This window comes from Peromyscus leucopus, chromosome 14, assembly GCF_004664715.2.
Source record: "Peromyscus leucopus breed LL Stock chromosome 14, UCI_PerLeu_2.1, whole genome shotgun sequence".
Lineage (NCBI taxonomy): Eukaryota > Metazoa > Chordata > Mammalia > Rodentia > Cricetidae > Peromyscus > Peromyscus leucopus.
The window spans coordinates 5243378-5257596 of NC_051075.1; positions in this window are offsets into that span (position 1 = coordinate 5243378).

A 14219-nucleotide genomic window follows, 5' to 3' on the forward strand; every position below is an offset into this window, starting at 1 on the left:
TCGGGGAGCTGCTAAGTCACTGAGCCAGTTTCAGGTGGTACCATTCCCTAGGCAGGTTCCCAACAGTAGGTGGGAGGAGAAGGCTAGCCGAGAGCAAGCAAACAAGCAAGCATCTGTTCTCCTGCTCTTGACTGTGGGTGTGATATGGCCAGCTGCCTTGACTTCCTCCACAGCATGAGAGCTAAAATAAACACAGTCTCCCCTAAGCCACTGGTTGTCGGGGTATCCGTCCTAGCAACAGAAATAAAATTAGAACATCTTACCTCTGTGGGAAGTCAGGACAGATTCAAGAAGAGAAGAACACCCCAGGCTGTCCTGGGACAGGGATGGTGGTCTCCTGAGCGCTTTTGAGCGAGCACAAGGACAAGGCTACCCCAAGAGTCCCTGGACCAGGAGCACAGCTTCTCACTCCATCCACACGCTGTGCCCCATAGGCCATCGTTTTCCTTCCCACTAATGTCCTTTCTGGCATAGCAACCAAGTAGGACTCATTCACAACACTACTGTTGCCTCTCTAAGTCAGTAGACATTAGCTTCCTGGAACTCCTGGGTGACAAGGTGTCACCGGGCTCACCCTCCACTCACCCTCCACAACAGCCCCTGGGACTTCCGTAGACAGTACACACTTGGATAAATGTTAGAAGCTAACACACAGCCGAATTGCAAATATTAACACATTTGGCCCAATTAAACATCAAAACCGGATCCCACCAGCTGGCTCATGTTTTCTTCACACCTAAGTTTATCTGGAACTTTCTTCCTCCTGTCTCCATCTACTTCCTAGTAAGTTGCTCTCTCCAGAGGGCTCAGTAAGGAGGAGAAGACGTGAGGCACAGAAGCTGGACAAGGAATGCCTTGCCTCAAGAGCTGCCATTTCCAGTCAGATCCAGCACCCTGGGTCTGGCAGAAGCTAAGACTGAGTATTTTATAGACTTCTGCATAGCTTCTTCAGAGAGGCCCAGCCTTAGGAGTCTCTCCTGAAGCTCCCTTGACAAGGCCGATTTGTCGCCGTGCTCCACCTCTGTGTCGCCGTGCTCCACCTCTGGGCTGTACCCCAGCTGCGGCCAATCTTCCTTGACCCATAAGAATTAGGCCTAATCTTCCAGCACCTCGCCATTCTCTTTCTGGTCATTCTCAGCAGAAATAAAATTGGCCCTGTCAGGACAGGTCCACAGGTAGCCTCTGCTGACCCACATCTCCCCCGTCTCACTATCGGTCCTCAAAATAAGTGTGGAATGTCCCGTGAAGTGGGCATATTAGAAAAGGGAGAACTGGCCCAGACAGTCTCCGCTATGTCCTCATTTCTCCCAGGATAGGAGGGCAAGAGCAAGGTGCTTTCTGAGGCCCTGGGCTGCACCAGGGTGTGATGTGCACATGTAAGATGCTGTCTGCCTAGGGCAGCCTTCCTGAGCCTTGGGGGGACCCACTCTCCAGGAATCCCAGGCAGTGAGCAAGGACTGTCCCACTGGACTCACGAAAGTGGCACAGCACATCTGTCCCTCCATCACAGCCCACATCTACACCATGTGCAACAACTGCCTCCAATGAAGCCAGGCTCGGCAGCTCTCCTGCTCTCGTCGGATGTGCAGAAAAGTCACGAGCAGCTGACGGTGAAGACACTCGTGTGCCGTGGAATCATCCTTCGTACACTGAGAAGATGTGTTGCTCTCGTTGTTAACAAAGAGCCAACTGACCAATCACTAGGCAGAAAGAGGTTAGGCGGGAGAGCCAGACTGAGAGAACTCTTGGGCATATATCCATGGATGCACAATCATTCCACAAGGACACTTGTTGTATTTTAAAAACAGCTCGGCGGCCTTGGCAGCTGGAGCCAAGGGGCACGGTGGAAAGTCACTCACACCATGTGGGCGGCACTCATGTGGAAAGTTTTACTAAGTGGGGAGTGAGAAGGGAAGAGAGAGAAAACAGGTGGGGTCTGAGGAAAAAAGAAGAGAAAGAGAAAAGGGTAGAAAGGAAAGGAGGAGGTGTGTGCTACCTCATGGCAAGAGAAGGGAAAAGGGGGGATTTCCTAAAGAGGACTTGACATAAGATGACATTGTCAGGAGGCTGGGCAGGTCCCCAAGGGGCGGGTCTGAATGCTAACAACACTTGCTCAACCATGTTCATAGCAGCATTATCTGTAATAGTCAGAACCTGGAAACAACCTAGATGCTCCTCTATGAAAGAATGAAAACTTGGTCTTGCCATGGTTGGCATCGTTGGTCTTTTCTGGCAGGCAGGCTGCTTGTCTGTGGCTAAACCTGCCTCTGCCACCCTGTCTGGAGAGTTTGGTCAGAGGTTCATTGACCAAAATACAGTTGTAAAGTTCACTTGCAAAACATGAATGTGTTCTTTATCACTTTAGCTTTAAGAACCAATGATTGTCACACCATGACTAAGGACTTTGTCCTATCAGTGTCAGGCAGTTATTGACGTCACAAGCTATACTGTGTCATTGTCTTGAGAATTACTACCTTCTATTTAAAAAAAAAAAAGGTTTATTGATTGATTTTATGTGTATGAGTGCTCTATTGACTTTATTGCCAGAAGAGGGCACCAGATCTCATTGCAGATGGCTGTGAGCCACCATGTGGGTGCTGGGAATTGAACTCAGGACCCCTAGAAGAGCAGCCAGTGCTCTTAACCACTGAGCCATCTCTCCAGGCCCCACTATTCTTACGCATTCTCATTGTATATCTGCTTCTATTTCTATCTGAATTTTTCTCTCTATATTTTATAGGTATATGTATAGTTTTTGCTTTGGTCTTGATCCTCTGTCTCTGGTGTGTGTGTGTGTGTGTGTGTGTGTGTGTGTGTGTGTGTATGTGTGTATGTGTGTGTGTGTGTGTGCTTGCGTGTGTGTGGTATATGAGTGTGTGTGTGGATGTGTTCGTGAATGTGTGTGGTACATGAGCATGTGCATATGTGTGCACATACATGCATGTGTGGGGTGTATGAGTGTGTGCTTGCGTATACACAGGTGCACTCACACATGCAGACACATATGGAGGTCAGAGCCTGAGATCAGGATGCATCTTCCATTGCTCTCCACATTATTCTTTGAGGCAGGGTCTGTCACTCAACCTCAAGTTTGCTGGTTTGGTAGACTGGGTGGCAGGTGAGCACTCAGGACCCCTGTCTCTCCCTCCTGACTGCCAGGGTTATAGGTGCACACCCCCATGCCCAGCTTTTTCGTGGGCACTGGGGATGCAAACTCAGGTTCTCATGCTTGCTTCACCCACAGAACCGTCCCCCAGCCCTGTCATGTACTTCTTCATAGGAGAATTTCCCAAATTCAACTTAATTTTGTTTATAGACAGCAGGCTGTAGAGGCTGTCTGTTGCAAAAATTGTAAAATGAAACAAAATAAACAAAAAACTCCACTCCCAATCGTAAGGTCTTGCATTTTCTCAGATAATAGAGGAATCTCCATTATCCTATACAGTTGGCTCTGTCTTCCGTAATAAGATAATAGCAAACCCATGGTATGAGAGCCTCCACTGTCCATCCCATACCGTCCATCTCACACCATCCATCCCACACCGTCCATCCCACACCGTCCATCCCACACCATCCATCCCACACCGGTGCAGACACGGCTTCCTAACCAGGGCCTCTATTGATATTGCCAGGGGGAGCTGCCACACCAACTCCAGTGTCGTCCTGTGACATGAACAATTATGTCAATAATAGCAGACAGGAGATACGTGTCCCACAGGACTAAGCTCCCTGGAGGTCCCTGGCAGAGTGCCCGTGTTATGCCTCCTTCTCGGAGGAGACGTGCTTCACAGATCATGAGCTCCCTGGGCTATGGGTTCTGTATAACTGCTTTTCTGATAATGTTCTAATTAATCTATGAAGCACAGCCAAAAATTAATGAATGCTTGGGTTGTGAACTATGGAGGAAAGGGAAAGCTGGACATGGATTTTAATCAGATATAACAGAATGAGCTATTTTTTAAGACCTCAAGCCGCTAGATAAAATAAGTATAAACACTCACCCACTAGGAATCCTTTAGGAATCCCAACTAAAGCGATTTATGACAAAAGACGTTATCTCATAGGAGGCAGATGGTGGGCCCTCCATTTAAGAAGTTCAACATGAAAAACTTAAGGACTACAACAGAACCCCTTCCCCTTACAGGTGTAAAAGTATAAGAGTCCATATTCCAACAGGTAAAAAGGTTTTGTATTAAAAGAGATATGTGATAAAAAAAAAAAAAACTTAAAGAGGGGCTATAACATCCAAATTAGCTAAATGGGTCATAAAAACAAAAAAAGTAAAAATATATAATAAACTAGATAAGATAAAAAACACAGCTACAACCACAAAAAAGTCTACTCATGTCTAGGGACTGTACTAAATTTAGAAAACACAGGCTGCTCTTTGGGTCATAAAGTTCTTGTGGGTAAAGGGATATGTCTAGCACCAATTAATAATTGTGTGCTTGCTGTTTTTTTAAAGATGTAATTAAATTATTGCCAAGCTCTTGTTGTTTTTTGTATGACTTGATAGTTTTCTTTTCTATATATAAACTACTGATTTACAAAAGTAAAATTACAACAGATTCAAACCACTTCTGAGTGTGTTGTCTGTCTGTCATTAGCCGAATCTTTGCCTTCCTGACTACCCAAGCCCTGGTCCTCCTATGGTTGTGGTACCCCCAATGGGCCAGTCCATGCTCCATTATGCAGAGGTGGCATGCTAGCATCCACGCTGGCATCCACATTGGCCCCTTTCAGGCCCTCCTTGGCTTTAACTCTTCATTCTAGTCCCTCCAGCATCCTGAAACCACTAATAGATGCTCCCGAGGTATCCTGGCTTTAGAAAACCCTGCTGCAAGATTCCAATCAGGGACTGAATATGGAAGGGGAGGAGGATTCACGAAAACAACTAAACAGCAGATCAGGTTTGACCTGTGTGAACCTGTGGGTACCACTACCTGAAATGAAATTAAGATGTTGGTATGTAGTATGTGGTGAATAAAAATCACAAAAATCTATAAACTACAGGAACACAATGTGGAGTGAAATTAAATGTAGCTTGGGTAAAGGTAAATAGGGGAAACTCTTTCCTCCAGCCCATTTATGAGAAATATTCTAGTATGTTAAATAGGGCACATCAGATTGTCCAGAAACTAGAGATTCACACTTGAAAACTAACTTTAAACTAATTCATTGTTAAAAATAACAAAGCAGGTGCTTACTAGTTAGGAGTCACCAGTGACCACAGAAACTTCTGAGACTGTGTGACCCTACACTTTCACCAGCAAGTTAGAAAGAGAGAGAAGTCAATTCTGTCTAGAATTAAAATAAATTTAGTACTTAAAACATTTCACATTACAAACTTAATAACTATAAATCAACCTAGCTACCTCTCATCTTGAGAGTACAGTACCTTTACAAAATCATGTGATTTGGGAAAATTCCTAGGGTAACATCTGCCTGCCCCCTAGTTTCTAGGCTGAGTGGGCTCCCCTTAACAGTAGTCCTATTAATAATAAGAGCTGATAAGTAACGTGACTTCATTATCAACTGTCATTTCACAGACATTTATTTCTTTTGCTCTTACAAAAGGAGCACAACTTGGCTTTGGTATTCTGTCTTGTCTCAGGAGCTGACATAAAAGCCTGATGGGAAGCCCAGCCCCATGCTCCAACTCCAACCCATCATGTACCTGGGAAGTCTCTATCTGCTTCCTGTAACTTTTTTCGTTTCTGTCTATAATCCCGAACCCTTCTGTCTGAGGCACAGTGTGAATGTCTCTGTTTACAATAGCAATCGTCTGGGGTCACAGTGACTACCAAGATTAGGACTTAAACTCAAAAGTCCTGGTCCTGACACAGAAGAAGAGCAGGAGACTGGAGGCCCAGGGGCGAGGTCCGTGATCACTGCTCCTCACACATTTCCCACAGCCACACGCTGCTATGGACCCGTGATGATAACAACAGAGAAGGATTCATGCCTGTGCTCACACTGCTCTGTGTGCAGGTGAAGAAAACTCTTCTCTCTTGTTCATGCTGTCCTTCCAGTCAGTGCTGCAGAATCTGTCCCCACAAAGGTCCACCATGAGCCACACTCAGGAACTAACCGTTCCATTTCACAAGGGCATCTATGACACACTGCTGTGTGCGTATTCCTCTCCGTAGTGAAAGTCTGGATTATCACATTTATAGACAAGCCTCTCATAGTTACCGTGAGCTTGAGCAAGTCACCCAGACCCAAGGCTGGGCTCACAGGAATGAGGTAAATGCTCGCTTTCAGTGAGACATAGCACTCTGCTCACATTCTTCTGAAGTCTCCTTTGTGAAAATCATACCTCCTGTGCTGGCTAGTTTTGTGTCGCTAACACAAACTAGAGTCATCTGAGAGGAGAGAACTTTAACTGAGAAAATGCCCGCATAAGATTGGGCTGTAGTCGATCCTGTAGAGCAATTGCCTGAGGTTGGAGGGGCCAACCCACTATGGGTGGGGTCACTCCTGGGGGATGGTCCTGGATTCGGTATGAAAGCAGGTTGAGTTAGCTGTGCGGAGTTAGCCAGGAAGCAGCTCCCCTCCACAAACTCCGCATCAGTTCTTGCCTCCAGGTTCCGGCCCAGCTTGGGTCCCTGCCCTCACCGCTTTCAATGATGAACTGTTATGTGAAAGTGTGAGTGAAATAGATCTTTTCCTCCCCAGTGTGCCTTTGGTCATGGTGTTCCATAAAGGAATAGTAATCCTGACCAACCACACTCTCTTCGAAATATAGAAGAGTATGTGTAGCCAAAGTGCGAATTCTGGGATCTCTGTAAGATAATAGAGGCTCCATCAGAGTTAGAGAGATCTGTAATGTAATACTTACATAAGGACATTCAGGAGACATAGAAGGGACCATGAAACATAGGATGGTCTGTGAGAGAAAGTGAATCCTCTTAAGAGCTCCTAGAGAGAAAATTACACCTTGAGTCTGTGCAGTCATGAAGTACAAAGCCATCCATACTGTAAATGGATGCTAGCACAGGAAACTGAGCTCATTCTCAAGGCTTAATGCTGGCTACATCCTTTACAGTGGCATCTTAGCACAGTCATAGGCCATGGGGCTTGTGGGATGGCTCCGTCACTAAGGCACTTGTTTTGCCATCACTGAGACCTGGGTTCAATATCCAACATCCATGTGAAAATCTAGAATCGAATGAGTTAGTTAGAAAAACAGCTTCAGAAATGCAGGATTCTGATGAAGATACTGAAGACTGAAAATTACAACAAATTCATAGACAATTATCACAGACTTCTAGTACATTCTCCAGAAAAACAAAGCTGAGCCATGAAAATCAATAACCAGCTGTGTAACAAGAAAAAGCATTTCTGGGAACTAAGGACAACAAATTTACTGAGTTCAGGGAAAAGGAAGGAGTGCTAACATAATTTCAGTAGCTGGATGAATCTTTAATTTCAAGAGCGAGACAAGCATCCTACAAGCACTGAGGAAACAAAAGTCATACAGTAAAGATCGCAAACTGGTCCCAAGCCCTCTTCCACACCAAACAAATGAGCCACCGGCCAAGCAGAGTGGGATGCACTGGACCACAAACCACTCAACACCAAAGCAACTGCCCCTTCTAAGACCTTCATCCTTAACATCACATGACCAGTTTCGGCTGCATTATGAGCACCATGCAGATGAGAAAGCCAACAAAAGTAAACACATAAACGGTTGAAACAAGCAAGTACAGCATTTCATCACTTTTGATGTTGCTGTCAAAAACCAGCAGAAAATCTCACTCAGCTGAATAAATATTGAAAAATATTTTCCTCTCTCTCTATCCCCCAGACCCAACCCCTCAGGCCTGTCCCCAGTGCTGCAACAAAACACCAGCTTCAGGCTCTTTTCCCCCTGCCCACAACTCCTGTGGATCCCACAGAGCATCCCCTCCTGGCCTCCCTCCCCCTACTCATCCCTGCATCCCAGCTTCCAATACCAACAGGCATTATCTGTGAACCAACCAGCTGAACAGGCCAGAAAAATGGTCAACACACAGCCAACACACTCTGAAAATCCAGAGAGGAAACAGAAAATAAGGAACTAAACACCCATCTAACCAGGTAAACTCAGAAATCAGCACCAAGGCCTATAATCACCCCCAAACCCAGATGTCTAGACGTCAGCATAAAAACACAATCAACAACAGTCAGGACAACATGTCTCCACTAGAGCCCAGCCATCCTACCAAAGGAAACCCTGAATATTCCAACATAGCTGAAGCACAAGTAAAAGACCTTAAAACCAACTATATGGAGATGATAGAGGCCCTTAAGAGGAAATTAATAAATACCTTAAGGAAAACACAAACAAACACTTGGAGGAAATGAATAAATCCCTTAAAGAAAACCAAGAAAAAACAAACAGTTGAAGGAAACACATAAAACTGTTCAAGATCAGAAAATGGAAATAGAAACAATTACACACACACACACACTGAGGGAATCTTGAAAATAAAAATTTATGAAATCAAACAGGAACTACAGAGGCAAACTTCAACCACAGAATATAAGAGGTGAAATAGGGAATCTCAGTCATTGAAGATACAATAGAAGAAATTGATAACTGTCAAAGAAAATGCTGACTCTAAAAAATTCCTGACACAAAACATCAAGTTTTGTGGGACATTACAAAGAAAAAAAAACCCTTAAGAATAATAGGAATAGAAGAAGAAGAATCCCAGCTCAAAGGCCCAGAAAATATTTCCAACAATATCATTGAAGAAATTTTTTGTAACCTAAAGAAGGAGATACCTATAAAGATACAAAAAGCAAATAGAACACCAAATAGGTTGGAGCAGAAAAGAAAGTCCCCTCATCACATAATAATCAAAACACAAAACATATAGAACAAGGAAAGAAAATTAAAAGCTACAAGGGAAAAAGGTCAAATAACATATAAAAGTAGGTCCTATTAGAAATACACCTGACTTCTCAATGGAGACTCTAAAAGCCAGAAGAGCCTGGACAGATGTGATGCAGACTCTAAGAGACACTAGATGCCAGTCCAGACTAATATACCCAGCAAAATACCCAGTCACCATTGTGGAATAAATTAGGTATAAAACTTAAGAGTCATAAAATGGAAACTGAAGAAATATTGCCCAATTCATTTTATGAGGTCACAGTTACCCTGACACTCAAACCACATAATGACTCAACAAAGAAAGAATTACAGACAACTTTTCTTTATAAACATTGATGCAAACATACTAAATAAAATACCTGCAAATCAAACCCAAGAACACATAGAAAATATCATCCACCATGATCAAGTAGGCTTTATCTCAGAGATGCACCAGATGGTCAAGCATATGAAAATCTGCCAATGCAGTCTACCATATAAACAAACTGAAAGAAAAAAAAACCACATGGTCATCTCTTTAGATTTAGAAAAGGCATTTGACAAAGTCTAACACCCCTTCATGATAAAAGTACTGGAAATATTAAGGATACAAGGGACATACCTAAACATAATAAAGGTAATTTACAGCAAGCCAACAGCCAACATCAAATTAAATGGAAAGAAACTCAAAGCAATTCCACTAATATCAGGAACAAGACAAAGCTGTCCACTCTCTCCCTATCTATTCAATGTAGCACTTGAAGCAATAAGACAACTGAAGGAGATTAAGGGGATACAAATTGGGAAGGAAGAAGTCAAGTATTGTTATTTGAAGATGATATGATAGTATATATACATAAATGACCCAAAAAAATCCAGCAGGCCACATCTATGTTTTTATCCCATAGCTGATAAACTCTTTCAGTGAAGTGGCTGAATACAAGATTAACTAAAAAAACAAAACAAAATAGTAGCCCTTCTATATACAAATGACAAATAGGCTGAGAAAAAATCAGGGAAACAACACATTACACCTTTCATAATAGCCTTAAACAATATAAAATATCTTAGGGTATCTCTAACCAAGCAAGTTAAAGACTTGTATGATAAAAATGTCAAGCCTTTGAACAAAGAAACTGAAGAAGCTATCTGAAGATGGAAAGGTCTCCATGTTCATGGCCATCCTACCTAAAGCAATGTACAGATTCAAATCCTCATCAAAACTCTAACACAATTCTTTACAGACCTTGGAAGGACAATATCCAACTTCATATGAAAACAAAACAAAACAGGATAGCTAAAACAATCCTGTACAATAACAGAACTGCTGGAGGTATCACCATCCCTGACGTCCAGCTGTACTACAGAGCTATAGTGATAAAAACCACGTTTTTGGCATAAAAACAGACAAGTGGATCAATGGAATGTAGATGCAGACATAAATCTACACACCTATTATGGACATCTGAATTTTTATAAAGAAGCCAGAAATACACACTGGAAAAAAGACATAATTTTCAGCAAATGGTGCTGGTCTAACTGGATGTCTGCATGTAGAATAATGCAAATAGATCCATATGTATTACCCCACACAAAACTCAAGTCCATGTGGATCAAAGGCCTCAACATAAAACCAGATACACTGAACTTGATAGAAGAAAAAGTGTAGAGCAGTCTTGAACACAACGGCACAGAAACAACTTCCTGACAGAACACCAATAGCATAGGCACTAAGATCAACAATTAATAAATGGGACCTCATGAAACTGCAAAACTTCTGTAAGGCAAAGGACACTATCAATAGGACAAAGTGAGAGCCCACAGAATGGAAAAAATCTTGATCATCTCCACATCTGACAGAGGAGTGATATCTGAAATATATAAAGAACTCAAGAAACCAGATATCAAAAAAACAAATGATCCAACAAATAATCCAATTAAAAAGTGTAGGTACAGATCTAAACAGAGAGTTCTCAATAGAGGAATCTCAAATGGCTGAGAAACACTTCAAGAAATGTTCAATATCCTTAGTCACCAGGGAAATGCAAATCAAAATTACTTTGTGATTCCATCTTACACCTGTCAAAATGGCTAAGATTAATAACACAAGTGACAGATCATTCTGGTGAGGATGTGGAGCAAGGGGAACACTCCTCCATTTCTGATGGGAGTGCAACCTTGTACAGCCACTATGGAAATTATTATGGCAGTTCCTCAGAAAATATGGAATCGATCTACCTCAAGACTCAGCTTTATCACTCTTGGGCATATACCCAAAGGTCACTTCATCCTACCACAAGGACACTTGCTCAACTTTGTTCATAGCAGCTTTATTCACAATAGCCAGAAACTGGAAACAACTTAGAGGTCCCTCAACCAAAGAATGGATAAGGAAAATATGGTACATTTATACAACAGAGTATTTCTCAGCTGTTTAAAGAAAATGACATCATAAAATTTGCAGGCAAATGTATGGAACTAGAAGAAAAAATCATCCTGAATGAGGTAACCCAGACCCAGAAATACAAACATGGTGTATATTCACTTATAAATGGATATTAGCCATTAAGTAAGTGATAACCAAGCTACAATCCATAGGCCCAGAGAGGTTAGGTAAAGAAGTGGCATTTAGGGAGGATGCATGTATCTCCCTGGGAAGGGGAAATAGAATAGATTATGTGGGTAGACTGGGGACAGTTGGGAATAGGAGTAGGAGGGATCAGGTCGGGGGTGATGGGATGGAAGGAGAGAGTATGGGGGTAGGTGGTTGGAAGTGGGGGCATTTGGGGTGTGGTATGGAAACCTAGTACAGTGGAAACTTCGTGGAATCTATGTGGGTAATCCTAGTGAGGACTCCTAATAATGGGGATTACTGAATCTCAACTGGCCATTTCTTATTGTCAGGCAAGGCTTCCAGTGGTAGGACTGGGTTACATTTGATTGAGTTGTTGGCCAAGAGGATCCCATGGAGATCAGCAAACATTGCAGCATGATGTTTTAGGACAGAAGGTCATACTCTGTAAACTGCCAGTGGGACCCCATTGCTGAGGACAGCATGCGCACAGCTCACAGAACATAGAAAGATCAAGCCGGTGCCTGCATGAAGCCTTCATCCTTATGTTCCAGTCCCCTTGGTATGGGAACGTGCACTTCAGGCTACCAAAAGAGAAACATGGACACCAACCTAGACAGACACCTTTGACCAACAACCTGCCCTGCCTGCAAGATGGGCAGCAGTGGTGCAGAACTTGTGGGAGTGGCCAACCAATGTCTGATTTAACTTGAGGTCTACTCCAGGAGAGGGAGTCCATGCCCTATGTTGACTGGATGGCAGGAACCTGAGACTAGCTACACCAGAGACTTAGGGTAGAACCAAATAGGTCTGGCTTTTGAAAAAAAACAGCAAATCAATGAAATGATTCCTAATGATATTCTGCTATACTCATAAATCATCCAGTCATCATCAGAGAGACTTCCTTCAGCAGCAGATGGGAGCAGGTACAAAGACCCATGGCCAGAGATTATGCAGAGAGAGAGTCTAAATCAGAGGTCCCCATTGGGTCCCACCCCTCAAAGCTCAGGGACTACTGCAGAGAATGGGTGGGAAGGTTGTGAGAGTCAGAGGGGATGGGGGACACCAGGAAAACATGGCCCACAGAATCCACTAAGCAGACCATGTATGGGCTCACGGAACCTGCATAGGTCTGCACTAGGTCTTCTGTGTATATGTTAGGGCTGTTGGCTTGGTGGTTTTGTTCGACTCCTAACAGTGGGAGCAGTGTCTCTGACTCTTTTGCCTACTCTTGGGACTCTTTTCTTCCTGTTGGTTTGCCTTGTCCAGACTTGGTGTGAGGGCTTCTGCCTTGTCTTACTGTATTTTGTTTTGTCATGTCAGGTTGTTGCCTCTTGGAGGCCTGCTCTTTTCTGATGAGAGATGGAAGGGTAGTGGATCTGGAAGAAAGGGAGGTGGTAGAGAGCTGGGAGGAGTGAGGGAGGGAAAATTGTGGTTGGGGTGTATTGTATGAGAGAAGAATCTGTTTTCAATTTTTTAAAAAAAAGGAAAACAAAAAATATTTCCCTTTAAAACCTCCCCCACTTCTCTCTCAACTAAAACATCTTTGTTTTCCTAGACACCCTTGTGATAGCAAGATGGCTGCCAGCGTTCCACACATCCCATCCAGACATGAGTCTATTCAGTAGATAAAATAGACTGCTTTTCTTTTATTTGTTGGTGTATAATAAGAAGAAGTTTTCCTAGATTGCCCCTCATAATTAATTTACCAAAAATTATACCGCATGTGTATGCTTAAATTAACAAGAGACGTAATCCCCATGACCGAGTTAACACAGACTTGGGGTTTCTTACCTCAGCACTATGAACATTTCAAGATACATAATTTGTTTGGGGGGGGGGTTCTGTCCTCTTCCCAGGAGTTGATCAGTGAGGCCCCAGAGGCTTCCCATGTAAAACAGACTATCACCATGGGTTGTCCACTAGAACTACACAGTAAAACCCTATTGCTGAAAATACCACATACTGGTATTTCCAAGATGTGGAAATCAAGCTAGAACTGAACTGGAAGCCTCTACCCAAAGATCCCTGAAGAAAGTTCAGCAGCAAGCAGCACTTCCAAGACTTACTGATCACCTTGCCAATGTTAGAAGGTGGACAGTGTCATCCTACTAGAGGCTGGAGGTGTGGGCAGCACTCGGGAGCTAACTTGCCCCAACACAGGAGATCCCATTATTAAACTCTCAGAAACGTCACTGCAAGTCCGTGAAACACAGCCATTCTCTAAAACTAAATGACATAAATTCAGGAATTGGGTCCACAAATAGTATATAACAATACCCAAAACAAACAAACAAAGATTGCACAGAATAACCAAATCAGGAAAATATTAAAAACATCTCTCTCTCTCTCTCTCTCTCTCTCTCTCTCTCTCTCTCTCTCTCTCTCTCTCTCTCCTCAAATTAAAAAGAAATCAAGCCTGATCTCTTTAGCTCTTTGTTATATTCCTGTAATCTGAGTCACCTAGAAGAATTTCTACTTGCTTTGTGTCTAATCCCAAAACTCACTGAACTCTCCCACTGGGAACAATGGTGTTCACAGAGTTTCTCCAGTCATCCCCCACCCCTGCTGGTTTCCCCTCTGTTTTCTTTCCTTTTTCTTGCAGTGTTGAAATCTAGCCAAACGTCCAATTACCTTGGAAAGTAAACTGTAGAGGAAAAAGAAGCACAAAGTCTTCGGTGTCGTTTTATGAAGACATGCAATCTTACTTTAGAGCGGGGAGAGGAGAGCTTTCTCACTGCAGGGCATGAGAACTGGGAAGAAGCCAAGTTCTTTGGACAAGCC